Here is a 16,612-nt window from a genome sequence, read left to right on the forward strand (position 1 = left end):
GGAATGGCGTTTTTTGGGAAAGTTTGGTAGAGAGGAAAAAAAACACAGCATGGACAGTCAAACAACAAATGAAGAGAAACAAATCTTTGGATTTGAAGATATCGATAAACCTTTAAAGGGACATAAAGGAAGTGCACTACTGCATGCCAGAAGTTGTTTAGTAAATGGATGGTTAGCTTACTGAAAAGTAGTACTACTACTTACTGCAACTTACTAGTAACTATGAAGGAACAAGTTGGCAAACTTGGCAGTACAGGGCTGCAGTCATTACGCAATTTCACTTGCCTCTCTGCCCTCAGACAATAAACACTTACCGCCATATTCTCGAAAATCGGCATTTGCGATTCAGTAATAGCGAAAAAAAGCGAATCGCTATTCTGACATCGCAAAACCGAATTCAGGAAGATTTGCGAAAGAAAAAAGCGATTCGGCCGCGATCGCAAATTGCGTTAGCGAGTACCGAAAAACTGCGATATTTCGCTATTTCCGGCTACCCGCGCCGGGTTTGCGAGCTCGCAAATAGCGATATCGCTATTAGCGATATCGCTATTTGCGAGATCGCAAACTCGCAAGATCGGGAAAACGGGAGGTCGCATTTCGAGCCCAGTGATGACATCACAACCAGGAAGCTGCCGGTTCCCACCACCATTCACCACAGTGAGGCTGACTGAGAGGGAGCAAGTAGGAGAGCTGCAGCAGTACAGGAGAGGAGTACAGAAGCACAACTTAGCTAAAATGAGTGAGGAAGCTGTACCTGGCACCAGCAGCTCATCTGGGCGCAAAAGAAAATTAAAATTTTCGGAGCAGGAGCTGGAACACCTCATAGAGGGGGTGGTGGCCAACCATGGAAAACTATTTGGAGCTGATTCCAGGAGGGTCCCAGAACAGGAGAAGCGCAGGATCTGGCAGGGGATTGCCTCCACTGTGAACTCCGTGGGAGTGGCGGACAGGTCCCTAGAGGAGTTGAAAAAGCGCTGGTACGACCTCCGAGGCCGTGCCAAGGACAAGGTTGCGGCGCGCCTTGAGGAGTCCCTGGGCACTGGAGGAGGAGGACCAACTGTCCCACCCAATACTGCCATGGAGGACCAGGTGGAGGACACCCTGGAGAAGGAGGCCTGTGTAGGATTTACACAGCTGGACTCATCCCGCACCACCCAAGACACCCAAGGTAAGTGGCATGCGACTGCGACCCTGCCCCCTATGGATGTCCATGACCGAATAGGCTCCCCTAATGTCCCATAGGCATGCCCTAGTTGCACATCAAGGAATGTCCTGAAGCATTGTGGGAGATGTAGTCTGGCCACAATGTTGTAGTACCACAATGCAGCCAGACAGGTCCCAAAGCACACAAAGCCACAGCCATTCAGGGAATGTCACCCAGCATGCATGTAGCAACTGGACGTCTGCCAGATACATGCAACTAATGATCCACCACTTACCCCCACAGGTGGCGAAAGCAGCGACAGCGAAAGGCTGCTAATCGATGAGGAGGTCCAGGAGGAGGAGGTGCCACCACCAACCCAGGCACCAGCCCCTGCCGCTGCACCAACACCAGCAGCAAGATCCACCTGCAGTGTCCCCCCTGCGACTGGTGCAGCACCCACAGCCGCTGCCAGGCCAGCCACTATGGTGCCTCATGCTCCCACTGCTCCACCTAGAGCCGCTGCCAGGCCAGCCACCATTGTGCCTCATGCTACCGCACCTCCACCTAGAGCTGCTGCCAGGGCGGCTACCAATGTGCCCCCTGCATCTTGTACACCAGCACCACCACCAGTCACAGCCCCTGCATCTGGCGCAACACCTGCGGTCACACCCCCAGCAGCTGTTGCCACAACATCCGGCGCTGCGCCAGTTGTCACACAGCATCCAGCCACAGACTCTGGCCAGCAGGGCAGGCGTGGCAGGTCACGCCGGCACTCCACTCCAGCAAGCAGGCGGGCCAATGAACAGGGACTGGGGCGGCTCAGCATTGAGAGACGCATGCTGCGGATTCATCAGCGCCAGGCACAACAGCAGGGAGCTATTCAGCTGCAGCTCCACATGATAGGGCGCAATGTGGCCACAGTTGCAGGCCACATGGACGGCATGAGGGCAGACATGGCAGGTGTGGGTGAGGGAATGGCCCGCATTGCTGCAGCAATAGAGGCCAACACCGCTGCCATGTTGAGACAGTGCAATGCAGCACGCCGCCGCCACCGCCAACTTATGAGCCGGCTGTCCACATACAGCAGGGCAAGTTATGTATCAGCAAATGCTACTTCTCTGTTGGCGCGCCGCTCCCTGACCCAGCAGCACCAACTGGTACAGTGCTGTGAGGAGATGGGTAGGGTGCTGGAGCACCTCTCCACAGCCATCATTGCACTTCACCCTCCAACAATACCATCCACTGTGGGGGGGGGATGATGCTAGTGAGGGGGCGTCCAGCGTCAGCTCACACTCTGCCTCACAGATCCCACCAACCGCATGAAGCCCCGGAGGAGGATGCCCCTCAGAGGCGCTTGGGCGCAACGCGCAGTAGGCGCAACTGAGGACTACAGACTATCATTGGCACAGGCTGACGTTAAGCCTGCCATGTTGTGATACACAGCAGTACGCTGTAATACTGTTTGTTGTAGTTATTTGGACTGGAACCTTATAGTTATTTTTGTGAATTGAACAAATACATTTATTTTGCTACACACATTAGCGTTGTGTCATCATTACATTATGCATGCATTGTTGAATTGTGGGGTGATGGAAGGGGTTGTACTAGAAACTGTTCACTGTGATGTGGTTGCGACGTCTGTGCCCTTCTGCTGGGTTCTCCCCATGTGCATGTGGTGCTTGTGCAGGTGGCTGGTTGTCCCCCTCAGATTCACTGCCAGAGATGTCAACAGGTATCCGGCGCTTGGTTGCAATGTTATGTAGTATTGCGCAGACAGCCACAATGCGGAAGCACATTTCAGGACTGTAATACATGGCCCCACCTGTCTTGTGCAGTATGCGGAACCTGCTCTTGAGCAGGCCGAATGTCCTTTCTATGCAATTCCTTGTCCGTATGTGCGCAATGTTGTAGCGCCATTGCTGGGGTGTAGCAGGGTTGAGGTATGGGGTCAGGAGGTATTCACGGAGGGCGTAGCCACTGTCACCTGCATGAGAGGAGCAGATGGTGAGTCCCTGTGCTGCGCTGTTACATCATAGCAATGTGTATTTTTTGACAGAGTGTACTTACTAAGTAGGTGTCCTTCTCCAAACTCTCCCCTGACCAGTCGTGCGTGGAGGCCGCTGTGCCGGAATATGAAGGAATCATGGGTACTCCCTGGGTACTTTGCGACAATGTCAGTGATGTACGTCTTCGCATCGCAGACCATCTGTATGTTGAGGGAGTGGTATGACTTTCTATTGCGGAACATATACTCGATACCAGCTGGTGGGCAGATGGAGACGTGGGTACAATCTATGCATCCGAGCACATGTGGACAATGGGCTACATTGTAGAATTGTTGCTTGGTCATGTCCAATTCCTGTTGGCTGGCGGGGAATTTGATGTGACGGTGTAGCTGGGTGAGCATGCCGTCAACAAAAGTGTGGAGGCAGCGTGACATGGTGGGCTGGGATATCCCCCCAGCAGCCGCAACTACCCCCTGGAAACTCCCGGACGCCAGGAGGTGCAGGCTACACAATACCTGCACATGTGTAGGCACTGCATTGCCACGGCTTGTTGGGTGCTGCATCAGGGGGTCAAGGTCCTGTATGAGCTGCATTATCATTTCCCCATTCAGCCTGTATTTCGCATATATCTGCTCTCTGGTTTGGCCCAGCAAGGTGACCCGCTGGCGGTATATCCTGGCCTGGATCCTGCGTCTCCTCCGTGCTAATCGCTGTAGCCTTCGACACCTCACCACCATGTACATTCCTGGCATTGTGAAACTCCTCATGCTGCTGCTGATTATCCTTATGTGTGATTGGTCAGGCCAGTGCCTGTTGGTGATTGGTCAACGATTTTTTGAATTTATTTTTTGCATGGCTTTTATGGTTACCACCTGCTTTGACTTGTCCTTATTTAGCACCGCGCAAAATGCAAAAAAAGGGGTTTTCGCTATTTGCGATTTTCCTAGAATACGGATTGCGCTTCGATAGCGATTTTGCTATTTATTTCGCAGAATCCGTGGCTTGTCCCAATTTCCGAATCGCTAATTCTCACCTGCCGGGATTCTGCGATTTTTATTGCGAAATCGCTATTCTGTGTTTGCGACTTCGCTTTTTTTTTTTTGAATGCCGATTACGGAAATTGCGGTCGCAATTGATTTTTCGCAGCGATTGCGATTGCAATTTCACTTCGTGAATCAGGCTGTTAGAACATTAAATTAGTGTTAAACATAGCAAAGACGTATCAAATAGCTGGAGGGATGAATTTGAAGCAGAGATCAAACAAACGCACAGAGTCACACTCGTAGAAGTAAGTTCAAGTTCACAAGAATGTCATTGAAAAGATAAGGAGATTTTTGGATACTGTTACTGTTTTTTGTAGTTGTCCCGTTGAATTTGTGAAGTTGATGCATCCAGCCATTCCTCTTATTCGCGGTACTCCTTCATTCCATCGGATGCTCCGTCGATCAATCTTGGTGACCAGACACACTGCCTGTCTGATGCAGATTTGCGGATCGCTAATTGTAAGCCTGAGTAGTACATCGATGGCACAGGGTAAAAGCCTGACTGTAATTGATGATGGAAAAACACAACAGTAAGTTTTAAAGACAACTCGGAGAAAAAAAATATATAAGGCACACTGTGTAGTGCAAAAATTATACTGTCACTTTCAGAGATGACAATCCCCAAAATCTAGAACACCCAACATTACCCTCCCAAAAACTTGCAGAATACGGCTGCTACCTCGCTGAGGCCTAATTTCAAATTGTGCCAAAACGCACTCAGAAAGTATGACCAAAACCACCTTTTCCCACCATGGATTATCTTCAAACCACGTGCAATCAAAATTAGACATTCCAACAAGTGTTCCAAGACCCCACCCAGTCGTAAAAATCTAGAACCCCCGCCCAAACACATGCAATACAATACTGCTAACCCTAACGAGCCCTAAGTTAAGAATAGTGGCAAACGTTTTTTTTAACTAGGCCAAATCCCCCCTTTCCCACCATGGATTTTCTTCAAACCACTTGCAACCAAAATTACACATTCCCACGAGTGCTCTAAGACCCCAGAACCCAGTTTCAAAAATCTAGAACACTCTCAAACACATGCAATACTGCTGCCAGTGCTAACCCTAACGAGCCCTAAGTTAATAAAAGCTCCAAAACGCTTTTCAGCATGGATTTTCTCCAAATCACTTTTATCCGGTATTAGACCTTCCCAGCAATGGCCCGGACCCGTCAACCCAGGCGGAAACAAGTAGAAGACCCCTAAACAGGCAAAAAGCAAAACCGGAAAAGCTCACACTTAGAAATATTTAGGCCTCATTCCAAAATCACTCCAGGCGCGCTGTGCAGCTAGGCCATAACTCCCGTTTTCCACCATGGATTTCCTGAAAAACAAATGCAATCAACATTAGACTGTGCCAGCAGTGCTCCCAGACCCCCGACCTAGCACCTCAAATCTAGAACACCCCCAAATAAACCCCCAAAAACCTGCTATATTGAAAACATGGCAAATTGCGCTGTTCACAAAAAACAAACAGCAATTGGTTTCAACAGAGACAGACAGCCATTGCTGTCCACTGCATGCCATCTTCTCATTATTCATTACCTGTTCTACTTTATGTCCACATCTTCTTCGGAAAGTGAGGGCCCACAGGGCAGCCTCTCCTGTAAATTTCAGAAGTAGGTATGTCAACAATCAGCAAGCATGTAGTCAGTCAGTCAGTTATTTCAGTCCTACTTGAGGGGACTCGTCTACGAAGACAACGTTTTTTTTTCTTCTCCATAATCCATCCATCTGCCTTGAGGAAAATGGATAGGGGGAGTCTGGAGGAGGAGGATAGAGGAGCATGATTGAGTTGTGAACTTGTGAACATCTGAATGCAAACTGCGGCACCTTCAAATCAATATGGAAAATAAGATGAAGACAGTGCTGACGATGGACTTATTGTGATTAGTTGATTAGAGTTTTGTTGTGGTAAAAGTATCAAAACAAAGAAAGACACACAGGAATAAAAGTGAATAAGTACGGAAAAAAAGGATGCAATTTTCAGTCCTCGTTGTCAGGGAAGCAGAGCTCGTCCTCCAAGTCTATGAATTGAGATGGGAGTAGGTCTGGTGACCGAGAAGAACTTCCGTCGTCGTCATCACCTAAGTCGGTGTCCTCTTCTTCCTGCGTGCATTCACATATTTTGTAATCGGGTGGTATGAAGTGCTGATTCATCTTGATTATTGTTAACCTCTCCACATTTTTGGGCAAAAGGCGGGTCCTTTCTGAAGTAACAATGGCACCAGCAGCACTGAAAACACGTTCAGAAGACACGCTTGCGAGTGGGCAAGACAAATAATTTAGAGCCAGGTTGGTGATCAGTGGCCATTTTGAGCTTTTCGTATACCAATATTCCAGTGGGTTCTCATCATGACAGACCTCTGTTGGGTCATCCAGATAGGCCTGCACCACCGACTCAAGGTTCTCCAGGGTTGCTCCACTTTGTGTACCATCTGCGACCTTTTCATCAGTGGACCGAACTAACTCTTGCTGAGTAAGCCAATCCCCTAACGACAATATTTGTTTGCGGCCTGGTGCAGGTGAGGGTGATGATATGGTTGCTGGTGTCGTTAACGGCTGTGAGGGAAAGTGACTCCCTTTGGCCACGGATTGAGAAGTGGAACTTGACGCCGGATGGCCTGCTGATTCAGTTGTACTTGTGCTGCCTCCTTGAATGTTCTGCTGCTCTCTTTCGAACCGAGTGGCTGACACAGCTAGCCAATGTTTGTACTTTGAAACTTCTGCTTCCGAAAAAGGAAAGAAAGTATTGGTGGGCAGTGTCTTTTTGTACCATGGATCAAGAATAGTGGCACAAATGTAATGTTGTTCTGTATGTATCTTTTTAAGCCTTTCATTGTCAAGTAGGCGTCATAATAACTTCTGCGCCAAACCATATGCTTCTCGCTTTTCACCATCATCTCGGAATGTTGAAGACACTTCCTTCAGTTGGTGCTCTAGCATGCGCCACAATGGGATAGCTTTGGTCAAAGAACAGTCCTCCCTGCTGACTTCACGTGTGAAGAGCTCAAAAGGACCAAGCATGTCTGTCAGGCTTGCAATTAGCTTCCATTCCTCCAACTCTAGCATCAAGTCTTTGTGAGCAGAACCCAGTTTAAAGACAAACTCTTGTATTACCTCCCACTGCTCAGACAGACGCTCAAGCATGTAAAAGGTTGAGTTCCAACGTGTTGCCACCTCCTCGATTAGTCCTTTGACTGGCAGTTTACATTCATATTGAAGGCTCCTCAGCTGCTTCCGGGCCTTAAAAGAATGGTTGAAATGGGTACAGATTTTTCGGCAGGTGGTCAGTACATTGACAACTGGCTCTTCTGCTTTCAAGAAGGCTTGCACCACGATGTTAATACTGTGCGCCAAACACGGCCCTCTGAAATAGCCACCGTTGTCCATGGCCTTAACTATATTACTGCCATTATCCGTGGAAACATAACCAACTGTTCGGTTTCTTGGATGCAGCCATTCAGTGACCTTCCTGTTAAACTCCTCCAAAAGGTTAGGTGCAGTGTGAGATTTCTCCATGGCAAACATGCCTACTGTTGCATGTTTGCGAGTAGCTTGAAAAACTTCCTCCGTGTCAACATATTTGTGTTTTAACTGTCTTTCAGCCCCTGCAAAAGAGACCCAGTGTGCAGTGATGCACATGTAATCAATGGCTGCGCAACTGGTCCACATGTCTGTTGTCATGTGGATAGTGTGAACAGCACTCTTCAGAATAGCTGCGCCAATCACCTCCAGCACATCTTGATGCAGTGCTGGAACAGCAACCCTTGCAAAATAGTACCGGCTAGGAACCTTCCATTTAGGGGAAACTGTTGCCACCAATTCACGAAAACCCACCCCTTACACAAAAGAGAAAGGGAGAAGGTCCAGCGCTAGCATTTTAGCCAGCTTTGTGTTATAGAGACGCACCGTTGGGTGGTTGCGTTCAAATGGCGGATCCGACCAAAACATGCTGCTAATGGTGCACTGGACCGTTTTACGTGATGATGATGATGATGCAGACTTCAAACCAGTTAGGCTCATTGATTTACTTTTTTGCATTGGTGTGTCCCCCAGACTCTTAGTGTGCCTCATACATGTTGCAGGGGTAGAGGGTGTGGGCGCTACCACTGCAGTGCTGCCGCCAGGGGTACTGTGTGTACCAGAAAAAATGCCTGTCGCTTCTTCACTTCCCCCCTGCGCGATCGGCCTCTCATCATCATCAGATGCAATATCAAGGGATACATTTGGATTTGTTTTGGCTTCATCGATGTCACTTAGGTGCTTATACCACTGGATAGGGTGGTGTTTTTTAAAATGACCTCTCTGGACTCCGGTACCATAGTTGGTACCAAGCTTACCCCGACTAACTGATACTTTACAAATTGAACAAACAACAATGTTTTCCGCCTTTTTGCTAACAGTAAAGAAGTCCCAAACTGGGGACTGGAGATGTCTGCTGGTGGTGCAGGTGCTACTTTGACTTCCAATGCCAGATGAAGTGTACGTTGTGCGTGGCTGAATTTTTCCCTGTAATTGACTTACAGCACCACTACTTGAGGTAATGGGGGTCGAGCTGGATGGAGGTCCCTGCCGGCCCTTCTGACGAGAAAATATGGAAGCTGTAGGTCGTGTTGGTGTTGTAGTTAACTGCGTTGTTGGTGGTACCACCAGTGCTGCGCTGCCCTCATCCTGCTCAGCAGCCATTTGGGCTAGGGTTAAAATGTTTGTCTGCTGCATGCCCACTGGGGCTGGAGTGACATCTGTGATGACTGGGCCATCGTCAGACTCTTCATCAGCAGCATAAGGCACCACTTCTTGTTCATCGTCAGCAACCATAAGTCGAAGCCTTGCAGGAACCTTCCTTTTCGGCTTAGCTACCTTTGTCGGCTCATGGCGTGCCTCACTGTCAGACTGCATTGCTGGGTTCCAATCAGGATCAAGGTCATCAGAATGAAGGGGGCTTGAAGAAGAACTTGTAGTAGTAGTAGCCCTCCTTAACCTTTTTCTTGCTGGGGATCTGGAAGACAATGGATCATCCTCAGGAGGAGTGGCTTCCTCGGATGATTCTTCCACTTGAATATCAACTTCCTGATGTGCCCCTACTTCTGGAGGAACAAGCGTTGTAGGCAGTTGTGCCGCTCCATGTACCTCTAGTGGCACCTCTCCATGCACCTCTACTTGCGCCTCTCCTTGCCCATGTACTTGTGCCTCTCCTTGCCCACGTACTTGCGCCTCTCCTTGCCCATGTACTTGCGCTTGTACTAGTTGCACTTGTGGTTGTCGTTGTGGCTGTGATTGTTGAACACTCGCCAGCTGAGTTACACCCCGCGTTGATTGGATGGTACTTTCATGTGATGAGCCAACATTACTGGTCGATGGTGATTGAACAACCAAAGTGGCTGCCTTTGCGGCACTCATGGGCTTGGGCCTAACTTGGCGTGGTGGCACTGACCCCAATGAAGCGGAGGGGCTGCTTCCAGCTTGGTCCCCGACGGACACCGATGATGCTGCAGGCGTAGTTTTTTTGTCCCCAAAAAAGGTGTCGGTGGGCACACCCGTCTCCTTGGTAGGTGGTGCCACTTGCTTCTTCTGCTCCTTCTTACTGGCAGTGGCACTGGCAACTTTCTTCGCTTAGGCGCTACGGCCACCTTTCTTTGGGCCCATCTTCTTCAGATGTCAGAACAGCAGGCCGCAGTTGCACGAGTTGCAGAGTTGTCTTGTCTGTGGCCACACGTGACGTCGCGTAACGTTGTGCTGCACACACCGCTGCAGGACTTCTTCCTGGAACTGGTGGTTCTCTTGTGCACCTAAAAGCAATGGAATACAGAGGAACATCAGTTATACACCCCAAAAAGTCAAAAAACACATACAAATCACCACAATCCCATGCCATCCATGCCCTCAATGATGTTTAAATTCAAGACACCCCACAGAAAATGGGTGCAGGCCTGAGAACACTGCCTGCCTTCAAAATGGCCCCTTGCCCCCCAGCACATGGCCCGTCCCTGCCTGTACCAGCACTCAAAATGGCCCCCACCCACATGCCCAGTCCTGAACAACACCCCTAAAAATCGAAAAACACATAAAAATCACCACAATCCCATGCCATCCATGCCCTCAATGATGTTTAAATTCAAGACACCCCACAGAAAGACTAGGCCCATGCACCACTCACTACCCCTGGGCATAATGGATGAAAGCTAGGCAAAATGGGTGCAGGCCTGAGAACACTGCCTGCCTTCAAAATGGCCCCTTGCCCCCCAGCACATGGCCCGTCCCTGCCTGTACCAGCACTCAAAATGGCCCCCACCCACATGCCCAGTACCCAGCAACACCCCCAAAAATCGAAAAACACATAAAATTCACCACAATCCCATGCCATCCATGCCCTCAATGATGTTTAAATTCAAGACACCCCACAGAAAGACTAGGCCCATGTACCACTCACTACCCCTGGGCATAATGGATGAAAGCTAGGCAAAATGGGTGTAGGCCTGAGAACACTGCCTGCCTTCAAAATGGCCCCTTGCCCCCTAGCACATGGCCCGTCCCTGCCTGTACCAGCACTCAAAATGGCCCCCACCCACATGCCCAGTCCCGAACAACACTCCCAAAAATTGAAAAACACATAAAAATCACCACAATCCCATGCCATCCATGCCCTCAATGATGTTTAAATTCCAGACACCCCACAAAAAGACTAGGCCCATGCACCACTCACTACCCCTGGGCATAATGGATAAAAGCTAGGCAAAATGGGTGCAGGCCTGAGACCACTGCCTGCCTTCAAAATGGCCCCTTGCCCCCCAGCACATGGCCCGTCCCTGCATGTACCAGCACTCAAAATGGCCCCCACCCACATGCCCAGTCCCGAACAACACCCCCAAAAATAAAAAAACACATAAAAATCACCACAATCCCATGCCATCCATGCCCTCAATGATGTTTAAATTCAAGACACCCCACAGAAAGACTAGGCCCATGCACCACTCACTACCCCTGGGCATAATGGATGAAAGCTAGGCAAAATGGTTGCAGGCCTGAGAACACTGCCTGCCTTCAAAATGGCCCCTTGCCCCCCAGCACATGGCCCGTCCCTGCCTGTACCAGCACTCAAAATGGTCCCCACCCACATGCCCAGTCCCCAACAACACCCCCAAAAATCGAAAAACACATAAAAATCACCACAATCCCATGCCATCCATGCCCTCAATGATGTTTAAATTCAAGACACCCCACAGAAAGACTAGGCCTATGCACCACTCACTACCCCTGGGCATAATGGATGAAAGCTAGGCAAAATGGGTGCAGGCCTGAGAACACTGCCTGCCTTCGAAATGGCCCCTTGCCCCCCAGCACATGGCCCGTCCCTGCCTGTACCAGCACTCAAAATGGCCCCCACCAACATGCCCAGTCCTGAACAACACCCCCAAAAATCGAAAAACACATAAAAATCACCACAATACCATGCCATCCATGCCCTCAATGATGTTTAAATTCAAGACACCCCACAGAAATACTAGGCCCATGCACCACTCACTACCCCTGGGCATAATGGATGAAAGCTAGGCAAAATGGATGCAGGCCTGAGAACACTGCCTGCCTTCAAAATGGCCCCTTGCCCCCCAGCACATGGCCCGTCCCTGCCTGTACCAGCACTCAAAATGGCCCCCACCCACATGCCCAGTCCCCAACAACACCCCCAAAAATCGAAAAACACATAAAAATCACCACAATCCCATGCCATCCATGCCCTCAATGATGTTTAAATTCAAGACACCCCACAGAAAGACTAGGCCCTTGCACCACTCACTACCCCTGGGCATAATGGATGAAAGCTAGGCAAAATGGGTGCAGGCCTGAGAACACTGCCTGCCTTCAAAATGGCCCCTTGCCCCCCAGCACATGGCCTGTCCCTGCCTGTACCAGCACTCAAAATGCCCCCCACCCACATGCCCAGTACCCAGCAACAACCCCAAATATCGAAAAACACATAAAATTCACCACAATCCCATGCCATCCATGCCCTCAATGATGTTTAAATTCAAGACACCCCACAGAACGACTAGGCCCATGCACCACTCACTACCCCTGGGCATAATGGATGAAAGCTAGGCAAAATGGGTGCAGGCCTGAGAACACTGCCTGCCTTTGAAATGGCCCCTTGCCCCCCAGCACATGGCCCGTCCCTGCCTGTACCAGCACTCAAAATGGCCCCCACCCACATGCCCAGTCCCCAACAACAACCCCAAAAATCAAAAAACACATAAAAATCACAACAATCCCATGCCATCCATGCCCTCAATGATGTTTAAATTCAAGATCCCCCACAGAAAGACTAGGCCCATGCACCACTCACTACCCCTGGGCATAATGGATGAAAGCTAGGCAAAATGGGTGCAGGCCTGAGAACACTGCCTGCCTTCAAAATGGCCCCTTGCCCCCCAGCACATGGCCCGTCCCTGCCTGTACCAGCACTCAAAATGGCCCCCACCCACATGCCCAGTCCCAAACAACACCCCCAAAAATAAAAAAACACATAAAAATCACCACAATCCCATGCCATCCATGCCCTCAATGATGCTTAAATTCAAGACACCCCACAGAAAGACTAGGCCCATGCACCACTCACTACCCCTGGGCTTGATGGATGAAAGCTAGGCAAAATGGGTGCAGGCCTGAGAACACTGCCTGCCTTCAAAATGGCCCCTTGCCCCCCAGCACATGGCCCGTCCCTGCCTGTACCAGCACTAAAAATGGCCCCCACCCACATGCCCAGTCCCCAATAACACCCCCAAAAATCGAAAAACACATAAAAATCACCACAATCCCATGCCATCCATGCCCTCAATGATGTTTAAATTCAAGACACCCCACAGAAAGACTAGGCCCATGCACCACTCACTACCCCTGGGCATAATGGATGAAAGCTAGGCAAAATGGGTGCAGACCTGAGAACACTGCCTGCCTTCAAAATGGCCCCTTGCCCCCCAGCACATGGCCTGTCCCTGCCTGTACCAGCACTCAAAATGGCCCCCACCCACATACCCAGTCCCCAACAACACCCCCAAAAATCAAAAAACACATAAAACCACCACAATCCCATGCCATCCATGCCCTCAATGATGTTTAAATTCAAGACACCCCACAGAAAGACTAGGCCCGTGCACCACTCACTACCCCTGGGCATAATGGATGAAAGCTAGGCAAAATGGGTGCAGGCCTGAGAACACTGCCTGCCTTCAAAATGGCCCCTTGCCCCCCAGCACATGGCCCGTCCCTGCCTGTACCAGCACTCAAAATGGCCCCCACCCACATGCCCAGTCCCCAACAACACCCCCAAAAATCGAAAAACACATAAAAATCACCACAATCCCATGCCATCCATGCCCTCAATGATGTTTAAATTCAAGACACCCCACAGAAAGACTTGGCCCATGCACCACTCACTATCCCTGGGCATAATGGATGAAAGCTAGGCAAAATGGTTGCAGGCCTGAGAACACTGCCTGCCTTCGAAATGGCCCCTTGCCCCCCAGCACATGGCCCGTCCCTGCCTGTATCAGCACTCAAAATGGCCCCCACCCACATGCTCAGTCCCCAACAACACCCCCAAAAATTGAAAAACACATGAAAATCACCACAATCCCATGACATCCATGCCCTCAATGATGTTTAAATTCAAGTAACCCCACAGAAAGACTAGGCCCATGCACCACTCACTACCCCATGGCATAATGGATGAAAGCTAGGCAAAATGGGTGCAGGCCTGAGAACACTGCCTGCCTTCAAAATGGCCCCTTGCCCCCAGCACATGGCCCGTCCCTGCCTGTACCAGCACTCAAAATAGCCCCCAACCACATGCCCAGTCCCCAACAACACCCCCAAAAATCGAATAGCACATAAAAATCACCACAATCCAATGTCATCCATGCCCTCAATGATGTTTAAATTCAAGTAACCCCACAGAAAGACTAGGCCCATGCACCACTCACTACCCCATGGCATAATGGATGAAAGCTAGGCAAAATGGGTGCAGGCCTGAAAACACTGTGAACTATGTGTCCTGTGTGGGAGATGTAACATCACTGCTGCTTGCCTTTGCAGACGAGGATCCCTGTATCTCAGATCAGGTGAATTCAGCAAAGATGATCTTCTTCAGTTCCCACAGCCAATGCTAGGGAAGCATTCGAAACATCCAAAGCCTGTGTGCCTGTAGTAGAGCAGGTATTCAATTCAACAGGAGGTGAAGCATCCCGTGGTGGCTCTAGACATCAACATGGGGATATGCTGAGGACACTGCACTACATGGGCCTTTAACAGGTCCAGCAATACATCCACGTCCCCGAAGGCCATGTCAGGAACTCTTCTTATACGCTATCTACAATGAAATTTGGAAAATCTCTCAACAAAAAGCTGCCGAGAGATTGCGTGAAATTGACAGAGTTAACTTAGAAAAGGCTTTGGCTGTGGTTGACAATGGTGTGCCCACACTGACATCCAAGATTTATTCACTGGTGCAACGTTGTATCTTCTGCTATTGATATAATGGAACAAGATCGTTCCATCTTACAACACGGACAGTCACAGTTATTATCCAGTCTATTATTAACACCTTCGGCGCTCATGACAAGCTCAGCTCGTCATGAGGCACAGTGGCGCTGTGCTAACTGCCGCGGAACGCCCACACGGGGATAATTCCCCTGCTGTGATGGGTGTTCCATTAAACGGGCGTGGTCATGACGAGCTCAGCTCGTCATGAGCACAGTGCTACTGTGCAGTGTGACAAGCCAAGCTCGTCACACGCACCGCGGCGCCGCGCGTGGCCCCCCTTCCCCCACGCCGCGGGGGAATTAGCCCTGCTGCAAAGGGGTTAAGCTGGGCGCTACAATCTTTGCGCTCTGGTCATGTGCCCTGGCGATATATTAACAGTACGTCTTCAGAGAGACAAATGAGAATGGCACAAGGTGATGCAAAATATACAATGATGCACATTGAGAAATTAGACCAATTACCTTTCACTGTGGTAGAGTCAACGTCCACAGAAGGGTTAATTCATGGCCATATAACATTTCTGAAAAATCTTAGGAGTAGGATGTTTGGTTTATAGGAATAAGGGTGGGGAATAATTAAAAAATAGTTATTCAAATTTTTATATTTTTTGAATTTTATGTAAAAATTTAGGAGCAGGATGTTGGGTTTATAGGGGAAAGGGTGGGGAGTAATTTAAGAATGTTGGTTAAAAATAAATGTTACTAAAACAATTATTAAAACATAAATCATTTTTTCAAAACTAAAATTTGAAATGTAAAATTTTCAAAACTTTTGAAGGTTTTATTGGTTGCTAATATTTTGATGTAAATTGTAAAAAATATTTTATAAATTTTTTTAGTTAAAAAAATATTTAAACACAAATATGATAGGTTAATTATTTGTAAATTAATTTTTACATACTTTTTTATTGTTTGTATTTTTAATTGTTAGTATTAATACTTTTTTAATTGGATCATTTAGAATTAGTAAATTTAAAAAAGTTTAATTGTAATTTAGAACTTAATATTTACATATTTTTATTTCTGTGAGAAGAGTTATCTCAAATGTTTAATATGGTTTTTTTATATTATATTGTATAATAATGTTTTATAATGTAACACTTTTTACAAATTTTGAACACTCTTTTAAACTTTTTGTGTTATATTTTTAATTTGTATAATTGAATTTTTTTTAAATTATACATTTTTGTTTTTTTCTCAGTTTTGAAATGTTTTTTTGTTTGGGATTATTAATAATAATTTGTGCCGGGTTTTTTATTCAGCACTTTCCCTGAGTTTAGTTGGTTTTGGAGTTAGAGTAGTATTTTTGGGGGGGGTTTATTATCCAGCACTTTCCCTGGGTTTAGTTTATTTTGGAATTGGAATAGTAATATATTTTGGTTTATTATCCAGCACTTTCCATGAGTTTAGTTGGTTTTGGAGTTGGAATAGTAATTTTTATTGGTTTATTATCCAGCACTTTCCCAGAGTTTAGTTGGTTCTGGAGTAGGAATAGTATTTTTTTTGGTTTATTATGGCTTAGTTTATATGTATATTCAAATATAGGAGAGGAGTTGGCATAAGGGCAAGGGCGCTCGACCTCGGACCTGGGGAACTGGGTTCGAGTTATGGCAATGACGCTAAAACATCCTGTGATTCTGGGAAAATCACTTAATCTCCCCTTGCCTAACAAAAATTAATGTGTGTCCTCATGTAACGTAACTGGTGCTATGTAAAGTGCTCTGATACCAGATTCGGATTCGGGTCAAAATCGCGCTATATAAAACTCTGCAAAAAAAAAAAGGAGACATATATTAGTTTTTATTGTTAATGTTTTTATTTTAGCTGTTCACAAATAACTTGTTTCTATTTGGTTTTGTTATACAATTTTTGAAAAT

The sequence above is a fragment of the Lissotriton vulgaris genome, chromosome 1_1 (assembly GCF_964263255.1).
Source record: "Lissotriton vulgaris chromosome 1_1, aLisVul1.2, whole genome shotgun sequence".
Lineage (NCBI taxonomy): Eukaryota > Metazoa > Chordata > Amphibia > Caudata > Salamandridae > Lissotriton > Lissotriton vulgaris.